Raw genomic sequence first — 6,472 nt, forward strand, 5'->3', positions numbered from 1 at the left:
CGTCTGCTTCCTGGTGACCGTTCGTGGGACTGCATTGCGAACCTCTTCCTGCATCGACATTGTTTGGCTACTTCAGGCAAGGCCAGTCGAATAACATGTCTATTCGAGCTGGTAACGGCGCAACCGGTGCCTCCGGCACTGGTCTCGCCTTGAGGTACACTCTAAACCTATTCTGGTTTAACTTTTTATTTATGCTTATTAGTAAGAATAACATGAACACATGCACATATTTTATTCACACATTATCACTCATTTATGCCATGAAATTGCTAGTAATATTTGGAATTAAAATATACCGAAAATTGCCTAGTTATGTAACAATCCAAAAACCTGATTGTGTTAATAGGCTTTCGGTATCTAGCTTTGTTGTATCAATGAAACCACCACCTTTTGATGGTTCAAATTACAAATGTTGGCAAGAGCGGCTTATACTATGGTTAACAATATCGAGAGTGATCCATATAAAAGAGGGTAAGCCTGAACAGTTCACTCCAGAGGAAGGGAGTGCGTTTGATGAGGCTGATACCCTCTTTCGAGGCTTGGTCATTAGTGTTCTCGGTGAAAACCTGGTGGATTTCTATGTCCAGCTGCCAACTGGCAAAGTGATGTGGGATGCTCTTGAGGCTCAATATGGAGTGTCTGATGCCGGCAGTGAGTTGTATACGATGAAGCAATTCCTTGAATATAGGATGGTCGAAGACCGTTCTATGGTGGAACAGGCTCATGAAATACATACTCTAGCAAAAGATCTCAAAGATTGTAGCAAAGAGTCCCCATGTGTGTTACCTAATAAGTTTGTGGCTGGAGGTATTATCTCTAAGCTGCCACCTTCTTGGAGGGACTTTGCTACTTCTCTAAAACACAAGAGACAGGAGTTCACCATAGATGGACTCATAGGGACTCTTGATGTTGAGGAGAAGGCGAGAGCAAAGGACATACGTGGGAAAGGAGTTGTTGGTGCTTCTAGCGTCAATCTTGTTCAGAAGAACAACTCCCACAAGAACAAGAAAAAGCCACCGCAGAACCAACCAAAGACTAAGCAGACAACCACCTTCAAGAAGAAGAAAAAGAAGAAGAAGAAGGGAGCTTGCTATGTGTGCGCTAGTACGGAACACTTTGCTGCAAAGTGTCCGAACCGCAAAGGCAACGACTCCGCCAACATGGTCATTAGCCAGCCTGGAGGAACATCGGGGTACGGTAATTTATTACCTACAGTTCTTTCAGTTTTTTGTTCACCCAAATGGTGGGTTGACACTGATGCTAATATTCATGTTTGTGCTGATGCTTCTTTATTTTCTTCTTACCAGGACAACGTGACTTCCTCCTTGCTGATGGGGAACGGATTGCATGTGCGTGTTCTTGGTGTTGGTACGGTAAATCTGAAGTTTACTTCGGGGAAGACCGTGCAGCTGAAGAACATGCAGCATGTCCCCACCATCAAGAAGAATCTAGTTAGCGGCTCTCTACTGTGTAGAGATGGTTTTAAATTAGTCTTTGAGTTCAATAAATGTATCTTGTCTAAGTTTGGTACTTTTGTTGGAAAAGGTTATGAAAGCGGAGGTTTGTTCCGTCTTTCTTTGTCAAATGTTTGTAATAAAGTTGCATACAATATTATTAACGTTGATGAAATAAATGTTTGGCATTCGAAGCTTTGTCACGTTAATTTTGGTTGTATGATGCGCTTAGCTAATTTGAGTTTAATTCCAAAGTTTACTTTTGTCAAAAATTCTAAGTGTCATGTATGTGTTGAATCAAAACAAACTCACAAGTCTCATAAGGCCACGGAGGCGAGGAGCTTGGTACTCTTAGAATTAATTCATTCTGATTTGTGCGAAATGAATGGAGTGTTGACAAAAGGTGGTAAAAGATATTTCATGACTTTGATTGATGACAGTACTAGATTTTGTTACATCTATTTGTTGAAGTCAAAAGATGAAGCTTTACACTACTTTAAAATCTATAAAGCTGAAGTAGAAAACCAACTTGAGAGAAAGATCAAAAGAGTTAGGTCAGATCATGGTGGCGAGTACTTCTTAAATTTACTTACTTTATTCTGCGAGGAACATGGTATTATTCATGAAAGGACGCCTCCCTATTCACCTCAGTCAAATAGGGTCGCCGAAAGAAAGAACCGCACTCTAACGGATTTGGTTAACGCCATGTTAGATACAGCGGAACTTTCCAAGGAATGGTGGGGTGAGGCTATATTGACTGCATGTCATGTCCTAAACCGTGCTCCTACAAAGAATAAAGAGATAACACCATTCGAGGAATGGGAGAAGAAAAGGCCAACACTTTCATACTTACGTACATGGGGTTGTTTGGTAAAAATGAGTGTGCCAATAACCAAGAAACGTAAGCTTGGACCTAAAACTGTGGATTGTATCTTTCTAGGTTATGCTATTCACAGCGTTGGGTATAGATTTTTAATAGTGAAATCTAGGGTACCTGACATGCATGTTGGTATTATAATGGAATCCAGAGATGCTACATTTTTTGAAAATATTTTTCCCATGAGAGATGAAACAAGTTCATCTAGGCAAGAGTTCATCGAGGATGATAGCTCTGCTGAGCCGATAGAACACAATGAACATACACTTATAAAAAATCCTGAGGAGGATAGCAATGATGCTCCGAGAAAGAGTAAGAGACAAAGGACTGTAAAGTCTTTTGGTGATGATTTCATTGTATACCTCATAGATGATACACCCAGAACCATTGAAGAGGCATATTCATCTCCTGATGCTGACTATTGGAAGGAAGCAGTGAGGAGTGAGATGGATTCTATTATGTCTAATGGAACCTGGGAGGTCGTTGAACGTCCTTATGGATGTAAACCGGTTGGATGCAAGTGGGTGTTCAAGAAAAAGCTTAGGCTAGATGGTACTATTGAAAAGTACAAGGCTAGGCTTGTGGCCAGGGATTATACCCAAAAAGAAGGAGAAGATTTCTTTGACACTTATTCACCAGTTGCTCGATTGACCATAATTCGAGTGTTACTTTCCCTGGCAGCCTCTTATGGTCTTCTCGTTCATCAGATGGACGTTAAGACGACTTTCCTCAATGGAGAGTTAGAAGAGGAGATCTATATGGATCAGCCGGATGGGTTTGTATCAAAGGGTCAAGAAGGAATGGTTTGTAAGTTGTTGAAATCTTTATATGGTCTCAAGCAAGCGCCTAAGCAGTGGCATGAAAAGTTCAACAGAACTTTGACGTCTGCTGGCTTTGTTGTGAACGAATCTGACAAATGTGTGTACTATCGCTATGGTGGGGCTGAAGGAGTGATTTTGTGCTTGTATGTGGATGACATACTGATCTTTGGCACTAGCCTTAATGTGATTAAGGAAGTCAAAGAGTTTTTATCTCAAAGTTTGAGATGAAGGATCTGGGAGAAGCTGATGTTATCCTTAATATAAGCTGGTAAAAGAGAGCAATGGTGGGGTGATTCTTACACAGTCTCACTATGTGGAGAAGGTGTTAAGTCGCTTTGGTTATAGCGACTATAAACCTGTCTCAACACCATATGATGCCAGTTTAATTCTTAGGAAGAACAAAAGGATAATGCGAGATCAGCTGAGATATTCTCAGATCATTGGTTCATTGATGTATTTAGCTAGTGCTACAAGATCTGACATCTCGTTTGCTGTAAGCAAACTGAGCCGGTTTGTTTCAAACCCGGGAGATGATCATTGGAAGGCTCTTGAAAGAGTAATGTGCTATCTAAAGAGGATAATGAACTATGGAATTCACTACACTGGGTACCCAAGGGTACTAGAAGGGTATAGTGATTCAAACTGGATTTCTGATGCTGATGAGATAAAGGCTACAAGTAGATATGTGTTTACACTTGGTGGTGGAGCTGTTTTCTGGAAGTCTTGCAAGCAGACCATCTTAACGAGGTCAACTATGGAAGCAGAACTCACAGCATTAGATATTGCCACTGTTGAGGCTGAGTGGCTTCGTGAGCTCCTTATGGATTTGCCGATAGTTGAAAAACCGATACAGGCAATTCTAATGAACTGTGACAATCAAACGGTGATTGTCAAAGTGAACAATTCAAAGGATAACATGAAGTCATCTAGACATGTGAAAAGGCGGTTGAAATCTGTCAGAAAATTGAGAAACTCCGGAGTTATAGCCCTGGACTATGTTCAGACGGCTAAAAATCTGGCAGATTAGTTTACAAAGGGTCTTTCACGAAATGTGATAGACAATACATCTATGGAATTGGGCTTGAGACCCACGTGAGTCATTCTATAGTGGAAACCTATCCTATGTGATCGGAGATCCCGTAAATTAGGATGGTGAAACAAACTAAAGTCTGACTGAGAGAAGAGAACCTTTGTGAAAAGGGCTCATTCTGTGTATAAGGTGCATATCTCTTCTAATCTGTATGGCAGGTTGGTCTATATCTTAATGTGTTCCAGGTGGTTTCTTTAAAACAAATGAGTTATTTTCTTGAAACAAAGATGTTGTCCTACAGAACATCTGAAAGGAACACACCTATATGAGTCTGACTACTGGTCATGGTCTATGAGAACTGGGTATTCTCTAGAAACTCATGAAGGGCCTGGAGTATGACTTATAAGCTCTAAACCGCGGGGATGCTTTTGCAGCCTAGTACCAGCGTAGGGCTCTGGTCAAACTTGTTTGCACAAGATTGGCAATTCAAGGCATAGTCTATTGTACAGTTGTGAATAAATGTACTTTTATCCTAGATGGAAGTACAACTTAACAGTCTCTGTCAAATACTGGTATATCAATGAGGGAATGAGGGCATTTCTAGTGTGGCTTGAATTTCTTGGTGGGGATTGTTGGAATTATGGGCTTAGCCCATTTATTCTAATCAATACAATAAAAGAATTTAAAACCCACTATTAAATGCTAGGGAATCAATTGCTTAATTCCATACCGGGATTTGAGGAGGATCTCAACCGACTTAAAGGGTGGACTTCGTGTACACCACTTGTGAAGCTGGTAAGGGGAGGTCGGTGAACCACACGCGCGCGCGCTCGCTCGCCTCGCCGAGGCTGTGGGCGAGGCGAGGCGCGGCCGGCCGAATGGGCGGTGCGGTGCGCGTGCGCGGCCGGACGTGACGTGCAGGTGTGACGTGATGAGATGAGAAGAACATTTTGCTGTTAAGAGCATTAAAATAGAGAATAAACGTTGATAGTAATGACTGGAGAATCACACCAGTAACTGCCACTCATCAAAGCTCTTTGCGACGTCCAGGTTCGTTGAACCTGAGGCACCTCCACGCCGATATAAACCACCCTTTCCTCCTCTCATCTATACACACACTTTAGCACTTGATCCACGTACTCCTGCTTAGGAGACCTCTCTCTTCTCCCTCTGCTGCTTTCTGCCGTTCGCATCGCTAGTGCTGCGCGCACAGCTCTAGCGAGAGCAGGCCTCCGGAATCTCTGCTCGCTGAAGGTCCTGCACGGGACGCGGGCAATCAGGTTTTTAGGGAGCGTCTTGACGCGACTGCTCGCTCCCTGAACTACTACTTCGTCTGCTTCCTGGTGACCGTTCGTGGGACTGCACTGCGAACCTCTTCCTACATCGACATCGTTCGGCTACTTCAGGCAAGGCCAGTCGAATAGCATGTCTATTCCAGCTAGTAACGGCGCAACCGGTGCCTCCGGCACTGGTCCCGCCTTGGGGTACACTCTAAACCTATTCTGTTTAACTTTTTGTTCATACTTATTAGTAAGAATAACATGAACACATGCACATATCTTATTCACACATTATCACTCATTTATACCATAAAATTAATAGTAATATTTGAAATTAAAATATATCGAAAATTATCTAGTTATCTAACAAAGATATAATAGATAATGCCGCAAATGATACAGGTACAAAACTGATACCTGTTTCCACATTAATCGTGTCTAATGGCCGTTCAACGGCTCTGCCACCGGACGAGTGGTTGGTATGCAACCAATCAGTGCCTTCATCAACATCCATCACATCATTGTCTTTTCCATCCAAACCTAGAAGATGTAGCACATTACCTGTTTTAGACTGTTGAATGGCATCACGTGTAGCTCCTTTGTGCTTCTTTTTCTTTACATAATCCTCTCGTCGCCGCTTGTTACGTGCCTTCCTTTGTTCCTGAGATAAAGCATTTGTGCGGGCCCTATCCTTTGTCTTTTGAACTCTTTAGCATCCAGGTTTCGTGTATCTGTATGCATCGAAAGCAGTAGGGTTTAACAGCATGATGAAGTGTCGTGACTAAAAAATCAACCTGTAATATCCACATTTACCATTACCGATGACGCTGATATTCGTGATGTCGGCGAGCAACCTCGCCTTGCTCTCGTCGGTCGATCCCATGACCTAAACTGATGCAGCGGACGCGCCGTCGACGGGCTATAACTGATGCAGCAGCGTTCAAGACCACCGCACGGCGACGCACGTCCACCTGCACCACACGGTTCACGGCACACTCGATGGCGTTGAT

Source organism: Panicum hallii, chromosome 5 (genome assembly GCF_002211085.1).
Source record: "Panicum hallii strain FIL2 chromosome 5, PHallii_v3.1, whole genome shotgun sequence".
NCBI lineage: Eukaryota > Viridiplantae > Streptophyta > Magnoliopsida > Poales > Poaceae > Panicum > Panicum hallii.